At 42.7% G+C, this 25,661-nt stretch overlaps 1 protein-coding gene across 4 annotated transcripts in view; it reads right to left on the reverse strand.

Moving 5' to 3' along the window:
• The window catches only part of LOC144512356 (plexin-B2-like), a 215,167-nt gene that overhangs the window by 163,442 nt on the left and 26,064 nt on the right, over positions 1-25,661 (reverse strand). Inside the window, exon 1 of one of the 4 annotated variants that reach the window (XM_078243053.1) lies at positions 18,717-19,063. The exons of the other annotated variants lie outside the window; for them this stretch is intronic. The gene's annotated coding sequence lies outside the window, so the exon portion shown is untranslated. Of the gene's footprint in view, positions 1-18,716; positions 19,064-25,661 lie in introns of those variants that run through there. 4 annotated transcript variants of the gene reach the window in all.

The raw sequence follows: 25,661 nt of genomic DNA on the forward strand, positions 1-25,661 counted from the left end.
CATGTTGAGACTATATAATGGTATTGGGGTTTGACCTTGTGTTGTTTAAATTGACTTAACATTCTGATGATATTCATTGGATTGATCTTCATTTGTTCTTATTGACAACAAATCCCATTAAAAGCCCACCGGTTCCTACGGATTCGTTAAATATGTGCAACACGTATAGTTTCATATTTTATCAAGGCTCAGGTATTTGTGGATCAGTGTTTCCCAAAGGCTTCCTCAAATGTCTTGTTTTGTGCACAACTCAAAAGATATTCTAAAGAAATAAGTGGGTTTACTGAAATATGAGTTGGCGCCCTTTGTCTCTAAAGCATGGGAAAAAACGACAAGAAGGTATATTTGTGCAATTTACGTTGCTATTCTGGTATCTTGTCCATTGTTGTAAATAATGGTGTCTTGTAAGCCTGTTTGGGCTGGGCATATATATTTTTTATGCACGACAAGAATAAAAATCATTCATTCATATTCAATTTACCGTCACAGAGGACTGATGAAACTAGAACATGTTCACATTTAAGAAGCTGGAATCATATCATTTTTACTTTTTATATAAAAAAGTGACGCAAACCGATTATCAAAATGGGCAAATTATTTAATAGTTGGCAACGAATCGATCTTTGCAGCTCTATGGCTGACACATTCCTGTTTTGGCAAAAGCCTTCATCAGAGAGTAGCACTAAAATACACGAGACAAATTGATTTAATGTGAAAATAAAGGTGTGTTATCTTCTTATACTGGAACACTTTATTGTGCTTCATTCACTTATTTAAAATCCAAAACAAATACGAGCGTCAGACATCGCCAAGTAAAGTAGTGAGCTCATTTTGGAAGACGCCGACACAATATCAATGCTCCTCATCCTCTGTTCTGTTGGACAAAGAGAAAACCCCAGAGAACTGTCAACACTGGCTGACCCCAGGCTTTACAGCTTTGCACAGGGGCACGTGTTTACAAGGGAACACTTGTAGGTGCATCAGCGGCGCACACAAAGCTACCACAGTTAAAAAGAGAAAAGACTGGGGGTCTTCTGGCGGTCGGGACCCTTGACTCGCCACAATGAACTGGCCAACTTGAGAGGACGGGATTGTCTGGAGGAAGGAAGGAGAGTGTGCTTTGTAAGTAAAAGTGGTTGTCCCTTTTTGACATTTAAAGAAGTATGTTTGCCATTTGTGTTTGAAGGGTTTTTTCTGCATAGAGGAATTTTTGGCGCGCCCCAAAGAGGTTTTAACCAGCCCCAAAGGAAAATCACCAGCACCAAAATGATACGAATTGAAAGAGAAAATAGCAATTTAGTCCTCTTTGACTGGGTTTAAAAGCAATTTACCAAACAACAGTTGAAAAAGCAGAACATAGACTTGAGTAGGAGCGCTAATCTCAGTTTTACCGTCCAGAGTCTGGCTGTGTCGGACTCCCCCGGGGATTTTTAACGGTGGTATCTATATTTTTTTAAGCAGTTTTTTTCGATTGGGGTTTCATTTACTCAAGCATAATAGACATTTTTGTTAATCAAATTGTCAGAAAGCGCAGGCAAATGCATATAGATTTCTGTCAAATAAGGTAACACAAACTCATTGCCTTTACTGTACGGGGACCGCTCATGCTTTCCCCCACCCCACCCCCCAAAAGGCCCATTCTGAGTCACGAAAACCCCTGGTTTGTTATATTAAACAGCTGGTAGTGCATTTGTACTGCTATGGGAGGCTACTTTGTATGTAGTAATGTTCTTCCTTAAAATACAGGGGGCATAAGTCAGTACACCCCTATGTTCAATTCCCATAGTGGCAGGCAGACTTTTATTTTTGAAAGGTCAGTTATTTCATGGATCCAGGATACTATGCATCCTGATAAAGATCCCTTGGCCCCCACATCATCACATACCCTTCACCATACCCCCACATCATCACATACCCTTCACCATACCCCCACATCATCACATCCCCTTCACCATACCCCCACATCATCACATACCCTTCACCATAACTAGAGATTGGCATGGGGTACTTTCCATAAGATCATCTCTCAATGCAAATCAAACCAGCTATTAGGCTAACTGAAATACAACCATGCCACTCTCTCAGTCACATGACTATGTATGTATGTATGTATGTATGTATGTATGTATGTATGTATGTATGATGGTTAGGAGATGCTTTACACGTAAATGAGTCTGGATTAGCGAAAGCACATATCCAGGATAAAGCCTGACATCCGGTCTGTCTTTAGAAGAAAAACTTGAGACTAAACTCCTCGGGGCCCACCAGCCGCGGGATGTCGTTAGAAACCAAACCTCAAAATAACCTGTTTGAACGTGGAACGGTTCTCCAAGGACAAAATATCTAACTGCTAGCTTGTAAGAGAAGACTTTTTTTCTCTTTCTTCAGATTCGAGATGGTTCCTAGTCAAGAACTTCCAGGACCTCCAGCATCTTTCTGAGAGGATTATCAAACATGAAAGCAGCCGGACGACACGGTAAAATTGGGCAAGCATGGCAAACTTTACCCAAACTGACAGCACATGCACAGCAACATGAGGAGAACAGGTATGCATGTGTTAAACTGTGTGTAGTCTGGATAGTAGTCTATAGCTGTGGATGAAGTACACAAGGAGATACACTGGTAAGAGCCAATGAGGTTTAACCACGTATCAGCTCATTTAAATAGCTCACGTTACTGTATTGTGTCAACAGTTAATATTTAATATCGATTGGATACAGGACGATTGTGATTGGTTTAAAGAAATTCAAACAACCCAGAGCGTCCCTCCCCAAGGAATGTATGTGTGGAGGGGCCAGACCTTACTCTGCAGCGCGGTAGAGTGAGGTCTGGCGATGTGAAACTATACTATGGTTAACTACTTTTAAGTACCTTAAAAAGGTGCTGTACTGGAAATAATGAAAAAAGCTAGCAACCCAGAGTAATTGTCTCCAATCCTAGAATGCAGCTGTGGTGTAGCCAGACCTTACTCCTTCAGACTTTTAACCGACAGCTACGTAACCACCACCCTAATTACAGTTTTTTGTCACTTTGCGTACCCGTTTGGGAACCAATGCACTAAAGTCATGGTACACCAAAGAAACTTCATCAGTACAGTAAGGATACCCCTTACACTCACAACTGTACTTCCATGCAGAATAATAACTATTTTAACAAGCCAAAAGAGACTCATTACATTTTAAAAAGGTGCCTTTTTGCTCTGTTTTTCTGTGGGTGACTCATTTGTTTTCACCAAACTATGAAATCCTGGTATTAAGTACCACAGTTACAGAACCAGCGCTGCATCATCTCTCTGCAGCCTCCGTCATCAGCTGGATGGATGGAAGGACAAATACATACGCAGCAAAGCAATCAGAAATCTAGCCTATTTCCATAATGAGGTTCAGGAGGTGAAACAAAGTCCTATCTGCCTGCTCTTCATCTCTCCCCGCTTCTCTGTTGGTGGTCTTATTAAATCCTCTCCGTCTCCACGACCCCCCCTCTTCCCTCCGGCCTTTCATAAATTCATTAGACTGCTGGAAGACTCACAAGTAGAATACGGCAGCTATTTAAATCCATATCTCGGAGCTGTCGATCTGCCTCCCGAGCTTCACTTTTTAAACCCGTGACTCAATGCCGTGCTAAACGTGTTTTAATATCAAATAATCAATCTTGATCCATGCGTTTTGAGAAAGCTGTTAATGAGCGAGGAGTCGACTTGGAGCCAATTACGCAATCTGTCGCAGGAGAGGTTCGAATAAATATTAATATCTGTGAATCTCTCTTTTGTGTGCAACCTGTTCTTAAATCAATCTTTCTTGACTGCCATCTTGAGACACTCGTTATGGCTTTTATATAACGTCGTGTCTGATAAGTCCCAGTTTTGACACGAGTAGATTATCTGAAATGAGCGACGTGGATTTTTCATAACAAACATGGCCCAAATATTACACGCTACCTTCGGGGAGTGGATCGGAGAAGATCAATACTTTTCTTGAAATGATGGATGTCGAGTCTGCTCCAGTCTCTCCTCTACCTCTCTCTTGTATATGACTCGAGATAAGGTTGCAGCCTTTGATAAAAAGGTGAGTCTTGGCCCAGGTGCATGTAGTTGGTATTCTCCCACAGCTTTCACTCACTTCATTCAAGGTTCAGTTATTCCAAACTGCCGGTTCTGCCACATGGATCAAATCTATCCTGAGATTGAGCTTTGTCTTGAAGGACAAACCTTTTTGAGTTCTACACAATAATGGACAATATTCCTTCCTACTCTGTTAAACCTTAAACAAGCAGAGATGTATAGTAACGAAGTAGAACTACTTCACTACTGTACGTAAGTACTAAAAGGCTGTATCTGTACTCTACTGGAGTATTATTTCTAATTATTTCTATGAGTACATATTTTTGATAGGTTTAATACTTTTACTTATTTTTTATGTGCTGCATCGTTACTCGTTACTGTTGTGAAGTCCTCGCGCTACGGAGACCGTCTGTGTAGGTTACAAGGTGTTTCTCAATGTCAAGGAAGGATCCTTGACATTGAGAAACGGCTACAGTGTGTGTACTCACGGCTACGTTACGCTAATTACGTAAGAAACCCCCGAGATCGATCGCTTCGTGTTTCTTTTAATTACGGTCGCCTGTTCAGAAGTCAGAGACGATGTAAGTTTGTACTCTTTCTATTTAGCTATCGTTGCAGCAGAGGAAGCTATTTCTGAGTTGTTTCAGTCTGCAGTGAGTACTGAATGTTAACCGTTTGACTCTGTTAGTTTATTTTGCTAGCTTGCTAACGTTCCACTGTTCATCACATGTTACTAGCTAGTGTGTGATACGTTTTTTTGGGGCTTTAATCGTTACTATGCTGGAGAGGATGTTCATTTTACTTGCACAGTGTGATAATTGTACATTTTATTTCAGTATTTGTTAATATTTGTTATTTTTATCATAATATTAGCCTATATAGATTTAATATTTGTTAATTCCTTGACATAATATAAACAATATGATATTCAAACTTTTGACTGCTTTCTTTAATAACTACATCACACAATACTTGTACTTTTACTTTCAGTACTTTAGTACATTTTAAAATAAACTACTTGCAAAACTTAAGTACAACATTTTTTTAATACTTTAGTACTACTGAAGTGTGGCGCTTAAAGAGTCACTTTTTTGACAGAGTACTTTCACACAAGTATGGGTCCAGAGTACTTTATACATGTCTGTAAACAAGGGAACAAACAATAAGATAAAACATATGAGAAGTCTTGCACTTGGTTTGGGCTGAGTCCGAAATACTGAGGGCTTCAAGCTCTGCTTTGTACAAAATGTTAATTTTCCCTCCGAGCGGTTTACAGGCAGGGAGACAGGGACATATCATATTTCATTAAAGCCTGTCATCTATAGTATAAGGGGGCAATAACAGAGATTTCTACTGGCCCACATAGCAGAGAAATGACCACAATATATCTGCTGAGGTTGATGGGGTTGGTGATCGATACTGGCCGGCTCTGTGATAAGATTTTTTGGCTTTCAACACTCTCCTTTCAAGCCATTCTGTTTTGGAGCAAAAACCCACTGGACTTTACAGAAACTCCCAAAAGTCATAAATTATTTGGCACCTTCAGTCACAGAAGAGCCAGACTGTGCACATCCAACTGGGTTTTAGAGCAGCCGGGGGGGGGGGGTTAAAAGCTGAGTGAACCGTCGGAGCCCGTGGACGAATATATCCAGGATATTGGTCAACACATTGCAGTGCAGCAGCAGCAGCAGCATGTGATCCTGCTTCTCCGAACACAAAGCTACTGCTGGTATTCCATCACACAGAGTCCTTTATTAGATTGTGCGCGAGGCGTTTATTTACTTCCAGACAATCGGAACGATTTTTTTTCCCGTTAGATGCAAGAATGCTGTTTAAATGGTTAATTTAAGCCAGACCTTCCTCCACAGCGCTGCCAAAGAGGGTCTGGCTAGTCCACACAGCATTCTGGGACGAGAGAAAAACCTGCTCTGGTTTACTGGCATTACTTTAAACCAATCACCATCGTCTTGGGCGGCTCTAAGACTCGGACACAGTGACGGTGCCGCTGCAAAATAGCCTCGGGTGCATGTGCAAAAACCTGTTGATATCCAAGTCTTTGATAATGTTTCAAAGTAGCTGTGATTCTCCTTTTCTTTTGGCCATGCATTTCTACCGCGGCCCTGCAAACTGTCGGCTGGTTGGTTGGTGTACAGTAACCATAGCAATGTATGAGAGCTGACCGTAAGACGTAAACAGTCAAGAGGCGGTAAACTGTCACAAACTGCAGTTAAAACCCTGAATGAGATGCAGATTCTGAAATGCGCTGTATACATATACATATACATGGATTGTACTCAAGTATTTAGTTTCATTGGATTTCTGGGTGATTCTATGGGGATTATAGGATAGGCAAAAATAAGCCTTGGCTTCAGTCTATTCCTTTCTCGGTTAGCTACGGTGGCAAATTGTGGAAATGAATAGTTTCTTTCATGTATGTAGGGCTGCAGCTATCAATGATTTTAGTAATCGAGTATTCTACCGATGATTAATCGAGTAATCGGATAAGAAATACTTAGTAAGAAATACTTAGTAAACAGCTATAGTAAATATTTATTATTGCCGTTTACAAAAAGGAAACCTGTCTTTTGTATATATATATATACACAAAAGACAGGTTTCCAAGACCCTTAGTACATTTTTGGTGGCCCAAATGTTCATATTTTTCCCTTTCTTGCCTCTGGCTCTTTGCACTGGATGCAAAAGAGCTGTTCACTAACCAGAGGTTAAATGTGACGGTACAAAGCTTACAGCAGGGCTATTCAACTACACTGTTCTGGGGGACACATTTGGTGAGGAGAAAGAATAAAGAATGCAGACATCACCGGCATGATGACGTCATTCACGTTAGAGGTCTGATCGGGCCGAATTTTTCTGTCCGAGCCCGGCCCGCGTCCGACACAGTTAAAATCTCGTTTTTTTTCCTCATACTAATGACACATGTACGTTTGTTTGTGTGGAAAGCTTTTATTAAGCAGCTGTAGGGAGGCATTCGGAAATGTCAACAGATGAGGTCATCAGCGCACACGGGGCAACAAGCTCACGTTAATAAACTGTTTAGAATTTAAAATGTTCTGTGTGTTAACCTTTCCTGATTGCTTTGTTTCCGACCGTGATCAGAAAACCAGGGGAGACTGGTTACCTCCAGGGGCGACGTTCTATAACGTCGGGGTTAAAATCCCGTTTCTGGTGGCTTTCAGTCTGGGATTTATCTCGGACACCCCACACACACACACACACACACACACACACACACACAGTGTACAAAACTTAAACTTATTCCACCAACTCTGCTCCGGTCGCATCTACACGTCTGCTTCCTCTTCCTCTATCTCTCTTCTGCCCACCTTACACACGAAATGAGCTCTCTTAAAGGAGCCGCAGCACCATTTTACAACAAATGCCTTATCGCGCTGATGTGACCGAGCCCGACCCGAACCCGACCATAATTTCTAAATATCCGTCCGAACCCGGCCCGTCGTTTACCGTCGGGACCCGTCGGGCTCGGGTCGGGTATCCATGCCTTAATTCACGTGCATATTAAGTGGCCATGCTGGGGGGAGGAGCCGGTTTGTCTCCGGCAGCAGCCAAGTTTCCAAAGATTAGCAGCAAACTAATAAACAGTCAGACTACAAACCGACAGCTCTCGTTTTAGCTTGTTGGTAAAACATGGCTATTAGCAGAGTAGCGTGCTGTAGGCTAGTTGTGTAAAACAGCGCGGGGGACGAGAGTTAGTTAGTTAGCTACCTGGTGTCGGGTTCTCTCCGTGGAACGGATGAGTAGACTGGATGTTTTCTACTGAGATGATGTAGCAGCATGTTTGCAGCTTAAAATGATCCCAAACTTTGTCGTTTTCTCTCGCCTGTCTCTTGTCTTAGACCCCTCGCTGTTTTCGTGCGCTAGTAATTATCCTCCGTGCGGAAACACAGTGAGCCGTACAACCTTAATTACATTGATTTAACGAAGCTCCGAGGCAAAGAGTTTTGCTTCGAGGATTTTTTGTAATCGAGTTATTCGAGGAATCGTTTCAGCCCTACATGTCTGTTAACCGAAATAAAAATATTTATCATCATCATCATGTTCAAAGACTGCTTAGAATATTGTCATATTCGGAATAATATTATAATGGTGTGCATGTTAACGTACCCAATGACTATTTATGAAACTGCACCGTTGTACAACTTTAAATGTCACCACACGACGACACGACTAAAACACTGCCAAGTGTAAAAAGACGGATGATAACATGACAGTGAAGTTTCTGACACAAATGTGTAATGTAAGTAGAATATTTTTTTCATGTTTGCAAGTCCATCTCTCTGCTGTTTATTTTACATTTCAAGCATCTTCTGTAGAAAAGATTACCTGGCAGAGAAAAGAGGGAATCTACATTGTTTAAGCTAATTGAAGCTCCTCTGCTCGGTTGGAATTCCGTAGCTTTTTAAATCGAAGCGGCGCTCTTTTGAGACCTCTAACTCTGCAGTTTCAAAAGCAATTAGAGCAGAAAAAGAGCACAGAGACAGTACAGGGACAAATGCACCGGAGCAAAAGAACCGTGATAACCGTTATGCTTACTATTCATCCATCTCTCTGCAGTTTAAACGCTGAATGCTCGGGAGGTTTGCGGGACTAATTCCATGAATCATCGGTGACTGGAGGTGTCCAATTCTTAATCTCATGCTTCCAGCTCTTTTCCTAAGCATCAAAGAGAGGTCTGGATTCAACACCCCAAACACAGATTCGCCCGTTTACAAAGCTTGTCAGCGTTTTGTCAGAAAAGTCTTAAGGTTGTCAACTTTTTCTTCTTGTGTGTTCTCCTGTCACGGCGACTTCTTACTAGCAGTCGGAGCACATATTTTTTTTCCTTCCACAAACAGCTGACATCTTGTTTTGGAGCCGGATGTGTCAGCGATAAGGACCGGCAGTGTGGTCTGCTTCAGAGCTCCCCACTGGTATCAATCAACGTCAAGACGCTTCAAACCCACTTAAGCGCCCGTTCTCATGGGTTCTAGAGATCACAGGCTGCGAGTCGTCTAAGAACACCATGTGCCGGATATATAAAAAAAGCTTCACTGCCTGTTTATATTTCCCAAAACATCCCAGACTAATGCTCCTGAAGATATGATGGGGGTTTTATGAAAGCTGATACCGCAACACTAAAAGAAATAAATCTGTAGAAAAACAGATAATGTCCTGGCTGAAAATGACCAGTACCTTCTCCGTTAAGTTCACGGTCACTTCTGTTAATCCAAAAACGGAAAATTCCGTAGATTTACAGTTAGGGATGGGTCTCAAGACCCGGTTCTATTAAAGGACCTGGTTCCAAATTCCTAAAGTATCGATAATGGTATCGTTAAAGACTCGGATCGTTGAGCAGTCTCGAAAATAGTATTAATATCAATACAAAATTAACCATCCCCATCCCCAGGAGCGATTCTAGGATCAGACCTTCAATGAGAATGTGATACGTATACAGTGTTAACGGACATTTCTGTTCATCCAGAACGAAAAATCAATATACGGAAAAACATCTGTGAAAAATCATTACAATACCTTCATATTAACACAGTATATTAGCCAGTATCTCTACGGACTTTTCAAAAAGTGTAAATGACGAACAATAAGTATTCAGAGTTTTTTTGCAGGCCTTCGTTATTGGCAGGATGCAGTAATGAACAGTAACTTAACTTTAAATAACTGGCTCATCTAGTTTAAATGTTCAAATATTTAAAATGTTTTAATATTGGCATACAAGAGTCAATATCTGAAGGCTGGCTTGTGGCCCCTTTAGATTTAAAAAAAAAAAAAAAATAAAAAAAATAATTTATTACACCAAGTCCTCCAAACCATACAACCATATGGGTCGTTTATTCCTCGACCCACAGGAGCGTTTTCCTTCCTCATATCTAAACCAGAGAAGGTAACGGTCACAGTTTTGAACACAAAGGTCACTCTTTTAAACACGTTTTCAACGTTGTGAAGCGGTCGCAGTTTGGTTAGGTTTAGGCACCAAAACTCCTTGGTTAAGTTTGGAAAAAGATGGTGGTTTGGGTTCAAATCAGACGTTACTTCACTTCCTGAAGGTTACGCACGTACGTGACGTAAAACACGACGTAGCTTAGTTTTTTACGTAAAGTTTCCGTTTACTCTTAGTTTCAAACAGGCTCAAACCCCGCTCGTGTTTGTTTGACCAGCCCAACCTGCCTCCTTACGGGGAAATTTGGTGCTCTTACATTTCGTCACTTTACTTCCCGCTCTGCTACCATCATAACTACTACGGCCTTGAGAGGGCGCCGCCACTATAGACGTAAATATAGGTCGCATATGCTGCTTGTACAAATGACTTCTGGGAGCGTTTTCTGGTGCAGGACAGTCGCCAAAATAGCATTACAAGTCCAAGTTTAAGTCTGCTGCCACTGGGAGTATTTATCTTTCCTCTACCACGTCCACTGCTGGATGCTGAATGGATGTCGTGGGGGAAATCACACTAACCGAGATGTCATACAACATTAGGAAACTGCCAACCTGCAGGCTGCATCTCAACCCAACGTTCCCCTTTCACTCATATTTACTCAGTTTCACAACCTTAGGCTGACGAATGGGAGCTCATGCGTTCAGATATGACTTACACTCCCTGACATTTAATGGTATTTTGTGTATTTCCCCATCTTTTTGTATCTGTCTTCCTCTTACCCAGCTCTGTTTAACCCTCCCCCGATCTGTTGAACATTCCACATTTCCTCCCTGTTATGTCAGCAGCCTCCATTTTCTGTCTCCCTTCGTTCTGTGTGTATGAAGATGTCAATACATTTCCCTTCACATGCTCGCAGACCCTCGACTAAAAGCCCTTTTTCCTCAGATGTGTGTCTGCTCTTCTTGCATACGTCTGCGTGGGTGTTTGGACATGCTTAAATTAGTCCTACAAAATGTGAGTGGACGGACACACACCATTGAGTATGAGACACAGGAGAAAAAGCGCGCACACACACACACACACACACACTGCAGAGTGCAACCTAATCTCTTCTGACTCTCAGAGGCTTCTGGTTTATTCAGTAAGCTATGAAATGCTGTGTGATGGCCCTCAACTGGACCGAGGCCAAGATGAAGAAGTAATATGCGTTGCAAGAGGAGGAGAAAGAGTGAGATGGGAAGTGACCGACTGCAATGAAATGAAAATATAGGCCGCAATTTAGCTTGGTTGATCCAGTATTTTGATTCTGTTCGAATTGAGCCATGAATTACACATGTGATGTTTGTCAATTCAAAAGATAGTTTTGCAAGCAGGGTTCAAAATCAGCATTTTTGTCCACCAGGCAAACGGCTAATGAATGTTTAAATTTGACCAGCCACGCAATAGATTACCATTGTTTTTGTGGCTGGTGAGTCAAGTATATCTACCAGCCATTTGCATATTTTACAAACATTTGGTTGCTACGTACTGCTACGCCCTGCAGTGCCCTGCTATGTCCTGCTACGCCCTGCAGTGCCCTGCTACGCCCTGCAGTGCCCTGCTACGCCCTGCAGTGCCCTGCTACGTCCTACTACGCCCTGCAGTGCCCTGCTACGCCCTGCAGTGCCCTGCTACGTCCTGCAGTGCCCTGCTACGTCCTACTATGCCCTGCAGTACCCTGCTATGTCCTGCTAATCCCTGCAGTGCCCTGCTATGCCCTGCAGAGTTTAGATTCTCTGCCCGAGCCCGAGCCGGGCAGTTATTTTCCGCCACTATACTCGGACCGGGCCGGGCCCTTGATCAAGCATGTGTTTTTTTTAAATCATTACTTTATTAGCCTAATTGGGTGGGGAGAAAGCTATGCCATAATCAGAAATATTATCTATATAGGCTATATTTAGGCCAAAGTAACAAATGTGTCCAAAAAGTCACACAAGTTGGACTACAGTTACAAAATGCAACATGTGTCATGCGTGGAGTCTCCTCCTCTCGTACACATCACACTGGGCCTGCTGGGCTGTATGGTGGAGCATCACACCGGGCCTGCTGGGCTGTATGGTGGAGCATCACACCGGGCCTGCTGGGCTGTATGGTGGAGCATCACACCTGGGCCTGCTGGGCTGTATGGTGGAGCATCACAACAGGCCTGCTGGGCTGTATGGTGGAGCATCACAACAGGCCTGCTGGGCTGTATGGTGGAGCATCACACCGGGCCTGCTGGGCTGTATGGTGGAGCATCACAACGGGCCTGCTGGGCTGTATGGTGTAGCTTAAGTGCAACATGGAGCTTGAGGATGTAAAGAAAAAAAGGAAAAACAGGAGAATTCGTGGGCAGTGACACCAGATGTGTCGGCTTTGTCGAGTGCATTAGGCTAAGTGCGGCACGCTGCTCGCCTAAGACAGCAAATAAAACGGGGACTTGGATGATGAACAGACACATGAAGCAGGCTCGCTGTGGCAGAAAAGATGATAGTCAGCCTTCAACGTCCTCTTTTGTTACTTCTCCAAGCATGAGGGCGAAGCAAGCCCTCACAGAGAAATGCGTTGAGTTAAACAACTCTGAATTGTAGCTGAGAACGTCAGTTATAACGGCCCACCTATTAAAAAAGTGTCGGGTTGAAATCGGGCTCGGGCTCATAATTCCAGTTAATGTGTCGGGCCGGTCTCGGACACAACGTGCACGGGCTCGGGTTGGGTCGGGCTTGATTTTTTGGGCCAGATCTAAGCTCTAGCGGTACAAAAAGCAGTGAAACAATGTAAAAACCCAATAAATAAGGCATAAAACAGTGTTACAACAGTGTCAAATTAAAATCCTTGAGAGTGTCAAAACGTGTCATTAAGTGACACAAATAGAAGCTGTGCACTCAAGAGTTACGCAAGTTAAAAGCTCTAAGTGCACAAGGAACAAAAGAAAATGTGTCCCCGTTGGTTTTTGTTCTAGGGAGCCTATATCTTCGCCCAGAGGGAAGAGGAATCAATTCCTCCAAGAGTGGGTGGTCAGAGCTTAACAAGACAGACTGAGCCTTCTGCCAAACGTGTCTGTTAAAGATCTTTGTGAGAGAGAGCCGATGAATGCCAGTTATCTTACTGGCCTCTGTAATATTTTGGAAAGATGACTTTTGTTTTGTAAGTAGGTCTGGGCAATATATCAGTATGAATCGATATTGTCTTAGATTTGGGATATCGTATCGTGATATGGTAGTTTTGTCTTTTCCTGGTTTTAAAGGCTGCACTATTATTATTTATCTAAAATCTAATTGTGAACATATTTTGTGAAAGCACCAATTGTCCACCCTACAATATCGCCGCAATATCAACATTGAGGTATTTGGTCAAGAATATCGTGATATTTGATTTTTTTTCTACATATCGCCCAGCCCTATTTATAAGGTTCCCTGTATGTAACGTTACTCACACAAACAACGAGTCTAGCTTGTTATTTCGCTTCTCTGCCGATAAAACTTTGCTGGATGAAACCCATCAGGTAAGGTAACGTTACATGTGTTGTGGAGCAGCGCTAAGCTAGCTAGCTATTGAGCAAGGTGACCTACTGTATATTGTGCATGACGAGAGATGTAGTTCACGGAGCTATTCCACACAAAACTAAGTGGTATTACGACAAACCTACAACACTTTCTTCACTTGCAAAATGATCTTTTATACTGACAACCGTGTGTGTGTGTGTGTGTAATTCATGGCTCAATTCAAACAGAATCAAATCATTATTTGTGTCTCCCTCTGTATTGTACATATTTCTTCCAAAATAAGGTCCCATGGTGGTCCACCGGAAGCGGAGGGACTTTGCCTCTTTATTAGTCAGTTCACCTAACCGTCATGTCTTTAGAGTGCTGGAAGAAACTGGACCACCAATGGGGAAAATATGGAAGACCTGCCTTGTATTTATTCCTCACACGAACACCTCTTTGTTGTCTGATTAAAGACTAATGCTGGAGGTTGATGGGAACTCCCAAAACAACTAATTTCCGAAGTTAATAACTCAGCCTTGAGTTTAATTGGGATTCCAGTTCAGGGTTGCAAAGAGCTGAGAGGATAGATTGTGAAATTTGCTATGGAGGAAATTACAGTTGTTGAGGCGCTGAAGCGAAGCTTTTATTTTATTTTTTTTAAAATCACCTGCCAATGAATTTTAGGAGCAATTTAACAACAGAAATAATGAAAACAAAGCTGCTCCTTCGACTGGTTTCTTATTGAACATTACTATGATGGGTTTCAAAAACTGCATCAATAACTGGGATAATGACCGCGTTTAGGCAAGGGTTAGGGTTCGAATGTAATGCTTAGATGCTTTTATACTTAGAGGATTCAATTTAGGTCATGTGTTGCACGTTTTCAGAAAGCTGCAGAAAGTGCAAAGGAGGGAAACGACACAGATACCAACAGGTTTATCGGACACACGTTTTCCCCCTGGTCCCAGATTAACTCATTCCCAACAAGAAACGCAAAGAAAAAGTCAGAACACACACACACACACACACACACACACACACACACTAGCATGAGCGTTCATGTAAACCACCTCAGGAGGGCTGCTCATCAGACTGTCAGCCTGACAGATACAGACACACACTGAGTTTTTGGGGCCGCCTGTGGGAGTCGTACTCCAGGTTGAGAAGTGAGTGACACGCAAACAAACATCAGCTCTTAAATCTTTTTTACTGAAACTTTTTTTGGAGGGCCGATAAATAACATTTTGATTAGAGCTGCAAAGATCGCCAGCTATTTAGATTTTTTTTTTTGAGTTGTTTTATGGAACAACAGTAAAAAATTATTTGATTCCAGCTTGTTAAATGTGAATATGTTCTAGTTTCTTCTCTCCTCTGTGACAGTAAACTGAATATCTTTGAGTTGTGGACAAAAAAAAAAATATATACTTTTGAGGACGTCGTCCTGGGCTTTTGGGAAACACTGATCCACATTTTTCACCATTTTCTGATATTTTATAGACCAGACAATGTATCGATGAATCAAGAAAACAATGGACAGATTAATGGACAATGAAAATAATCAATAGTTGCAGCCCTAGTTGTCTTGTTTATCTGATCATCTGTCTGCTCGGGTTTCTTGCCCCATCAAACAAATGTCCCAGATATTGGAAATAACTTCGGTCAGTGTCATTTCAACTGATAGGAATGGCGGCCAAAACTACAAAAATAAGCCCTAAGTTGTTTTAAAGCTTTGCGCACGGAGTTGGCACTGACAAACAATCCATTTTGTAGTTTAGGGCTACATTTACATTGCTACGTTTCTGTTTTTATGCGGCATTTGAGCCACAACACAATCTCCGTTCAAACAAGAGTTTTAGCTACAGCAGCAGAAACATTCTCCGTTTAAACTAACCCTGGCCAAACCGCATATCTCATGACTAATCGCGTATACTGGGCATCCGCGTGCCGATGCAAACGGGAAGCAGCATGTATTCTCTGCTCGGTTGGTGTTGCCATGGTAATAGCTTTTAGTTGCAGAAGAGACTAGGAAAGATGTAACGTATAAGCCTACCGAACTGATGATAAGACTTAATGACATGCATCGTTGTTTTCGTCTCCGTTCGCGGCCGTCGAGACTACAACACAACCCTGGAAGTTTCAAACCAAAACGGGATCAGAAGTGTTTTCAAATGTCTCCGGTTTCGGGGCTCTGGAACACCAGAGCAGGGGGAATGAGAGGTGTAAACCAAGACGTAGCAAAGTAAACGCAGCCTACGTTTGAGGAGTTGGAACAATCCATACGAGTACTGATATTGAAAATCTTGTATTAGGTCGAAAAGCTCGCTCTCGAGGCTACTTTTCCCCTGCCCGACTCTCTCTGTCTGACAGGCGACATGTCTCGTAATTAACATCAATGCCTTATCTGTCAGCAGCATACACATGGACGAGAGACACCGACTGTCAGAAAGACAAAGGCAGGAGAGAGAGAGAGAGAGAGAGACACAGCTCCACCAGCTCTATCTTTAAACTACTGATAGTGGTTCTGTAGATAAGCCTCTGTAGTTAAAACCAGCGGGCGGCAACAGACTCCTGTCTTCAAAACTCAGTGTGAGAGAGAGAGACAGAGAGAGAGAGAGAGAGACAGAGAGAGGTGTCTGGGCCTTTCAAAGGAATTTCATCTGCAATATACAGACTGTTGAGGGTCCTGACCAGTACGGCTGATCGCTCTGCCTAAGGTTTGTGTGTGTGTGTGTGTGTGTGTGTGTGTGTCAGACAAACCAAGCCGTGTCCACACCTCAGCAAAAGCAATCAAGCGAGAGATGAGCATCGCTGGGAAGTACGGACAGGAAAGTAGAAAAAGTGAGACGGAGAGGGAGGAATAGATAGGAGAGGGGAAAGGAAGGGAGAACCGAAATGACGACAGCATGTTTAATGGAAGTGACGGAGCAAAGCCTTTACACCTACAAATCACTGGACACACACACACACACACACACACACAGTTGTGTTCTAGTCTGCTGAAGACAAACAAAACTACTTTTCAATCCTCTCTGCGGCATCAGAAGCTCTTATCTCTGTTTCTTCTCAGCAACAACAGGACTGGTGATAAACACAGCTCATGTTGGCCTTCTGATGCACGAAGAAATAATAATCATAACAAACAAAGTGTCATCTACCTCTGATCCAATGATTATCGTGCTTTGTGTTTGATTACATACAGTGGGGAGAACAAGTATTTGATACACTGCCGATTTTGCAGGTTTTCCTACATACAAAGCATGTAGAGGTCTGTAATTTTTATCATAGGTACTCTTCAACTGTGAGAGACGGAATCTAAAACAAAAATTCAGAAAATCACATTGTATGATTTTTAAATAATTAATTGGCATTTTATTGCATGACATCAGTATTTGATCACCTACCAACCAGTAAGAATTCCGGCTCTCACAGACCTGTTAGTTTTTCTTTAAGAAGCCCTCCTGTTCTCCACTCATTACCTGTATTAACTGCACCTGTTTGAACTTGATACCTGTATAAAAGACACCTGTCCACACACTCAAACAGACTCCAACCTCTCCACAATGGCCAAGACCAGAGAGCTGTGTAAGGACATCAGGGATAAAATTGTAGACCTGCACAAGGCTGGGATGGGCTAAAGGACAACAGGCAAGCAGCTTGGTGAGAAGGCAACAACTGTTGGCGCAATTATTAGAAAATGCAAGTTCAAGATGACGGTCAATCTCCCTCGGTCCATGCAAGATCTCACCTCGTGGGGCATCAATGATCATGAGGAAGGTGAGGGATCAGCCCAGAAGTACACAGCAAGACCTGGTCAATGACCTGAAGAGAGCTGGGACCACAGTCTCAAAGAAAACCATTAGTAACACACTACACCGTCATGGATTAAAATCCTGCAGCGCACGCAAGGTCCCCCTGCTCAAGCCAGCGCATGTCCAGGCCCGTCTGAAGTTTGCCAATGACCATCTGGATGATCCAGAGGAGGAATGGGAGAAGGTCATGTGGTCTGATGAGACACAAATAGAGCTTTTTGATCTAAACTCCACTCGCCGTGTTTGGAGGAAGAAGATGGATGAGTACAACCCCAAGAACACCATCCCAACCGTGAAGCATGGAGGTGGAAACATCATTCTTTGGGGATGCTTTTCTGCAAAGGGGACAGGACGACAGGGCGCAGTATTGAGGGGAGGATGGATGGGGCCATGTATCGCGAGATCTTGGCCAACAACCTCCTTCCCTCAGTAAGAGCATTGAAGATGGGTCGTGGCTGGGTGTTCCAGCATGACAACGACCCGAAACACACAGCCAGGGCAACTAAGGAGTGGCTCCGTAAGAAGCACCTCAAGGTCCTGGAGTGGCCTAGCCAGTCTCCAGACCTGAACCCAATAGAAAATCTTTGGAGGGAGCTGAAAGTCCGTATTGCTCAGCGACAGCCCCGAAACCTGAAGGATCTGGAGAAGGTCTGTATGGAGGAGTGGGCCAAAACCTCTGCTGCAGTGTGTGCAAACCTGGTCAAGAACTACAGGAAACGTATGATCTCTGTAATTGCAAACAAAGGTTTCTGTACCAAATATGAAGTTCTGCTTTTCTGATGTATCAAATACTTATGTCATGCAATAAAATGCAAACTCACAGTTGAAGTGTACCTATGATAAAAATTACAGACTTCTACATGCTTTGTAAGTGGGAAAATCGGCAGTGTATCAAATACTTGTTCTCCCCACTGTATTTACAGTATCTACTCTCTGTTTGTTGGAACATTTTGGTCGGCTAAAAAAGGTCTTGTTCAGCTTTCTGCCAAACCAAGCTAGCTAGCTAGCTGCCGCTAGCGTTAGCTGGTGACTTAAGAGAAAGTCTGCCAATTTGCAGATGAATGGCGGCAGTACCCAAAGGTCCGGGTTTATCCGCTGCAGGTAAATCTCTACTGGACGACTCGCTTCAGACGGGTTGAAAAGTGGCTACTTTCCCTCTTTATCGTCACGTCCGATTTCAAAAAAACATATTGGCAAACTCAAGGCAGTTCACAAACCGATGGGTGACATCACTGCTCTATTTTTACAGTCTATGGTTTGAACAAACTTTATTGGCATCGTCAGTCACAAGCTGCTACAGAGGGCAATTTGTCAAAGTAGAAAGCAAGTCCAAATGTGCACTCCACCATGTATAGATAAGAAATGTATATATTTTTAACTTCAGCAACACAAGAGAAAGAAAGGAAGTTGGAAAAAGTATTTAAACCTGCCTTATGTTCTGTTGCCTTATGCTGGCTTCCAATAATGTCCAGAAGTTACAAGCGTTGTCCCATCTCGATAGTGTTATTTCACCCCGAGCATTTGCAGCTACTCCACCCTTCTCCAACCCAAAAGGAAGGAGGAAATCAGCACAAAACTTTTTTTGCAGAATCTGTTCCAGCGTGAAGAGAATGACAGTCAAGAGTGTCAAATGTAACACTGAATACTTTGAAACGTTTTGGCACGAAAATGACGGCATTTAAAGCTATTTCAGCTGCAGCTTCAATCCAAGATGTGCCAGTGTCAGACCTGAAACCTTCTAAATCGATGAAAAATATCCCACTTTTGAACTGTCATGAGCCCCTCTCTTAACCCCTCTCTGCTTCCTCTCTTATCTGTCGGTTTCACTTTCGTCATGCCTTCACCCTGTCCTGAAAACGTCTTTCTCTCGACACAGCTCTTCTCTCCCTGGCTGCTCTGATCTGTGTGCTGCAAAGCTTTGGCATTAACAGCAGTTGGGTGTACATCAAATATTTGATGGAAATGCACGAGGCGTTGAGAGATCTATCAGAGTCGGTGTCTGGAAAGATAAATCAAACTAGGATGGGAAAGATATGGATGTTTGAAAATGGAAACCAGTCAATATTTTCTCCAAATTTAACCATTTTAATCCCTTCAAAAAATCTCCTAGAAAGATATACGTTTTTCTATTAAATTTGAACTTTTAGAGGCGTTTCAGAATTCAGCATTTAACACTTTAAAGGAATAGCGTTTGTACACACAGCGTTTGTGTTTGGTTTTTTACCCTCAAAGTGTTTTTAAACTTTCTTGTGGCAGAGATAGAGGCAGTGATGTTTCCGGTTTCCTGTACGGGACTCTCACACCGCCTCAAACCATAGCTCAAACCACACTGACAAGTCTGATCTCTGGTTCCATGATTGGCCACCGCAGCGTGACGTGGGGGTTGCGTTTGTCCAAAAGTTGAGTCGGTCTCAACTTTTCACCGCAGGCCGCTGCATTTTTTGGAGTGCTCCCCCCTGCGGCAGCCTAAACACACTACCCTTATTCAAAATGAATGGAAAGAGTTTTTGCCGGACCGTCGGACGGCCGACGCAGGCAGCCTGAACGCGGCCTTAGAGGCGCATTACGGCCACCATGTGGTCTAGTGTCGCTACACTCTCATTGTGTGCTCTTTCATCAGTCTCATTGGGGAGCAACTGAGACAAGTGCAACACCTAGTGGTAACATTCGTTATACCCGTACGGTCCAATGTTTGGCTCGATCTCAAACCGGTTTGAAATGGTTTACACTGGTCCAAGTGGTATCAATTTTCTAATCCAACTCGCAGATAGAAAGTGCCTATTTCCCCCAAAATCAAAAGTTTCCCTAAAGATCAAATACTGGCACAGCATATCACCTTCAAATCCAGTCCTCTCAAACCTAAATGTATTCATCATTCATCTTTGCTACGTTTCTGTGACTACTGCCTCTTACATGTGCTTCAGTTAAAGTATAAAAGGGAAGAATCCCCTAATTTTGACTTTTCCAAACGTTTCCTCGCAGGTTGGAACTTGTTTGGTAAAATGTTGGAGGTCTGTGCAACTTCATGCCCATAGGAGACAGATTCACCCACAAGCATAGGGCAATCAGTGGTGTGTGTGTGTGTGTGTGTGTGTGTGTGTGTCCTTGAGAAATAACCCTGAAGTGAGTGTGTTTGTGTGTGTTGTTGGCATTGACGCCCTCCTGTTTGGCTCTCTGTCTCTCTCTCTCTCGCTCTCACACACACACACATTACGTTAATGAGATGCAGCATAAGTATGCCATGTCTGCCTCCTGTGGAGTCACACACATGCCATCCCCCCCCATCTACATCGCCCCAGAGGTGTTGATCACTCACACAAATTTCCATTTCAAAACCCGTAACATTCACGGAACCTTGAACTCGCACCGTTTAAACAAGCCTTACATCCCTGATGGGCTTTGAAAGTGTTTTCTTCTGATATTTCCATGCCAATCACCCTTCAAACTGAACTCAATGTTGTTGTTGGATTAATGAGCGATTCCAGCTGCTCCACACCTCGCTATAACAGGAGGAGGAGAGGAGGGAGGGACAGGACCATTACTCATTCATATGAATTCATTTTTGTGTGTGTAGGAACTTTTGACTGCTGGATAACAAAAGTTTTGGGTTTGGAGTCTGTGTTTCAAGGACATCACGACAAGGAGTAGAGCTGCAAAAATGTATCAATTCATCAGATAGTTGTCACCTAGTCTCGCATTGCCAGACCCTCCTCCACAGCGCTGTGGAGGAAGGTCTGGCTAGTCCACACAGCATTTAGGGATGGGAGAAAAACGTGCTCTGGTTTATTGGCATTTCTTTAAACCAATCACAATCGTCTTGGGCGGCGCTAAACAAAACAACAAAAACAGAGACAAATCAGACAGTCACAGACTCAGTTTTTGCAATACAAGCAATAATATTTCTGTTAAGATTATGAATTTGTCGTCTCGTCTTTTCACCAAATAATAGAAAAGTATCAATAACGGTATCGATAAAGACTCGGATCGTTAAGCAGCCTCGAAAACGGTATCGATATCAATAAAAATGAACGGTCCCCATCCCTAGTGTTGATACGTTTCTATCAGTTTCTACCTCAAACTATTTCGGAAGTTTTCTACTCCAGCCATGGCGCCTAAAAAGTTGCGTTTGGTTTAGTTTAAATATGTTTTGCTAGCAACAAGCTAATGCCAGTTGTTATTACTACAATGCTAATGTTACTACACGACGAGAGCCCGACCGATAAAGGATTTTTAAGGCCGATATCGATACAAATATATACAAATATTTGGTGATTTAAAAATCCGATATTCCGATGTATATCCAAAAATGCGTAACATAACCAGATTTCCCTAACATTAGTTATTTGTAGTTATTTATGAGTCCTCACTAATATGATAATGCAGTTTAAAAAATGAACTTGTTTGTTGTATTGTCACAACAGAACAGAGGAACCAGTTCTGGTAAATAAAATGTATAAAAATACAAACTTAAGATATGAAACTTAAAGGGTTAAACACGAGTGATGCCAACAGGGAGGTTGTAGAGCCCTCTGGTGGACAAACTATGCAACGCCAACACTCAGAACATGGTTGAAGGGTGTTTTGTCCGTTTGTATTTTATTTTTTAAATATTCATTATAAATGATACCGAATGGGGCGATACGCTTTCGTCCCGATTCGATTTTTTTCACAATTCACAATACATGGGCGCCGATTGAGGATTTTCTTTTCCTTCTTTAACAAAAACAAAAAGTTGAATAATACATTTCTAGAGACAATATATCATGAGACATTTCTAAAAACTAGTCGTTTTCTGAACTGAATGTACATCACGTCAGTCGGTCAGTTGGACGTTTATTTCATTTGTAAAGAAGAACATAACGTGGATTTTCTGATTTTGCTGGAAACTAATATGATGTAGTCGCCGTCGGCGGTACCGTAAAAAGAGAATATATTAAGGTGATCATTGGTTTGCTCAGCATTTTAAATATAGCATGTGTGTATGCATCGGAGAATATATATCAGAGGCATGTTCGCGAGTAACGGTAAACACAGAGCCCTTTCACCGCCGTTAATGGACTTTGCTCATGTCCTCGTAGGAAAGTGGAAACACAGCCTAACCCTCTAATCCAGGCTTTCTCAAATGGGGGTATGTGTACCCATCCCTGGGGGTACTTTGAGGACTGCAGGGGGTTCGTGACATTTTTTGCAAAATGTTTTTCCAGTTTCAAGGCTGTAGTTACTTCTATTGTCTTCTTTTTCTCTGAGTTTGTCGCTCCTTTCCAAGTTTTTTTCCTGCTTTTTTTCAAAGTCTGTCACTTTTTTTGAAGGTTTTGTCGTTTGTTTTTTATTCTTGCCTTTCTTCCTTACTTTTTTCTACTGTCTTTTTTTCTTCGAAGTTGTCGTCTCGTCTTGCAAAGTTTTCTGTCACTTTTTTCGAAGTTTGTCGCTTATTTGAATTTGTTGTGACTTTGGTCGTCCTAGTGTTGCCTGCCTTCTTTCTACTGGTTCTTTCCGAAGTTTTTCGACCTATTCTTGCCTTCCTTCTTTCTACCGTCTTTTTCCAAGGTTTTGTCTGGGTTTTTTTTTTTAAGTTTTTGTTGCCTTTTTCCATCAGCATTTAAAAGGTTTTCCAGGTACAAGGCTGTTTAGTAAATCTATCGCTGACATCGCTGTATTCTTCCTCTTTATATAGACTTTTTTTCTACCAAAAATTATTTGCGCTGCTTAGGGGGTACATGGCCCATGAAAAAAAAAAAACTCTTCAAAAGGGGGAACCTTATTGAAAAAAGCTGGCGAACCACTGCCCTAATCTGAAACACAACGACACAAACCGACGCAGCCATTTTTCAGTAACAGGATTACTCAATGAGTTCCCCAAGTTCCACTTAACTTAACCGTGTCTCATCAAAGCCTTCCGTCTTGCTCTGAATGAACCGTAATCGCTGTCATCCAACGCTGACCTGACCGAGACGTTCCTCCATTATCAGACCTGAAGCCGAGAAATGTAAACACTCCGCTGGCCGCTGTGTGTTTCTCTCTTTTCCTAACCACCCCCTCCTCTCTAATTGACACAACATTAGGCTTGTCGGAGTGCAAGATGCACGTAGAACATTCATCAGAGTAGCCCTCAGGGAGTCGACCTGGCAAAGGAATCAACCACAATGATAATCTATTACTCTAATGCAACTAGTAAACATCCCCCGATTGTTTGCTTCATGTCATTTGACACGTGCCTCGCCGGTTATTTTTGATGGAATCTCTGAACCGTTTAAAAGTTAAACGCTCCTTTACATCCTGAGTTTTCTATTTATTCGCTGAGAGGGGCAGAGCCATTTTGTCATCCTTTATAAACATGAAAAAAATTCAAGTTACGTTAGCGGGGGAGGTGGCGACGGGAGGGAGAAAGACCAAATCGAAAACGATAAAAGAGGAAGAAGAAGAAGCGCTGAGTTCAGAAGAGAAAGAGAAACATGAGTGGTGTAAAGATTGGAAAATGGGATGGGAAGCAGGAGGATGGAAGGTTGAGGAATGAAAAGAACGCAATGAGGAGGGAGAAGGGGGGGGAGGTTGAGAGGCCATAAAATGAGAGCAAAAGGGAGGAAGAAAGAGGAGGAGGGGGACACTAAAGAAAGAAAGAAAAGCTGAAGGAGAGAAGGAAGTTTGGAAGCTGAGAAAGAGAGATGTTTTTTTAGGCAGGGAGCAGTTTCCATTACTGGCAAAATAAACTGATACCATATGACTAATCATCTCATAACACAGAGAGAGAGAGAGAGAGAGAGAGAGAGAGAGAGAGATGTGAAAGGGAGAGGAAAGGTCGGAGGAGTTCCTTCCAGACGAACACAGCTCCAGGAAATAGCCACTGATCAGAGGAATCCCAACCACACGCAACAGGAAATACCAGCTGGACTCAGATCAGCTTCTGCTAATACACAAAGCATGTTGCTGGAATAGCTTCAACGGATGAATAACCCCAAACTTGACTGTATTGAGACTTACTGACTTAGGTTACATCTACACGACCACGTTTTCGTTTAAAAGTGAATATCTGGGGCGGCCTCTAGCTCACCCAGTGAGAGCGTTCGCCCCATGTTGGCTGAGTCCTGCAGCGGCGCAGGGTTCGAATGCGACCTGCTGCCCTTTGCTGCGTGTCCTCCCCCTTTCACGTCTATCCACTTTCAAAATAGAGGGAAAAGAAGAAAAAATTATCTTTAAAAAAAGATTAAAAAAGGTGAATATCTTTTGCTACGTTTAAGCCTCGCGTCCACACAACTCCGGCATTTCCGATTCCCTAAAACGGAGACATTTGAAAACACTGCTGCCCCCGTTTTGGTTTGCAAACTCCGGAGTTGCTTTGTACCGTGCTTTGAACCGTCCAGGTTCCAAGCGAGCTGAGGCAATACCGAAAGGTGACGTGAAAACCTGCAGACTGCTGATTGGTCGGTTGTTGCTGCTGATTGGTCGGTTGTTGCTGCTGATTGGTCGGTTGTTGCTTTGTAGTCTGGACGGGCACGAGCGGAGACCATTGGAACAACGACGCGCGTCAGTCGGTGTTATCGGTTAGGCAGGATTAGATTAGGTAATACTGTATTCATCCCACAATGGGGAATTCACTTGTTACAGCAGCAGTTTTTCCACAATAAAAACAAACCAACAAACAACCAACCAACCGACCGACCGACCGACCAACCAACCAACCAACCAAACAACAGGCAAACAACAGACAGTGTGCAAAAAGTACTGAATGAATGTAAAGTGGCATTATATAAAAAGTATTGTAAAGTAAAGTGGCCATAGTACGAAAAATATTGTAATGTAAGTAAGTAATTGACGTGGAATTAGATTGAATAATATGTAATTATATAACTTAGCAAAAGTAATTAACCATAATATAAATGATATTGAAGTGTGACCATAATATAAGATAATAATAAAGATATACATAGAGCCATGGTGAGTGCTGGGTAATTGAAACAGGAACAGAAACTACAACATCATCTGGCGGTGCAGGTGTTCCGTAGCTTTCAGTGACCGTTCCAGCTCGCCGTCGGCCCAAGCTAATAAAGGCTATTTTGCAGCGGCACCGTTGCTCTGTCCGCCCAAGACGATTGTGATCGGTTTAAAGAAATGCCAATAAACCAGAGCACGTTTTTCCTTCCATCCCAGCTGTGTGGACTAGCCAGACCCTCCTCCGCAGCGCTGTGGAGGAAGCACGCCCAGCATCACGTAAACTAACCCAAACTAAAATACTTTGAATACGTCCCTGAAATAAGTGAGCACCCAGGAGGAAAGTAAAAGGTCGTATATATGTTGCACGTTACATTTCCAATGTTTAGAAACGAAAGCCCGCTCCATTTTTTACTTTCAGCTTCTTCTTCTTCTTCTTCTTCTCCTCC

Source organism: Sander vitreus, chromosome 23, assembly GCF_031162955.1.
Source record: "Sander vitreus isolate 19-12246 chromosome 23, sanVit1, whole genome shotgun sequence".
Taxonomy (NCBI): Eukaryota; Metazoa; Chordata; class Actinopteri; order Perciformes; family Percidae; genus Sander; species Sander vitreus.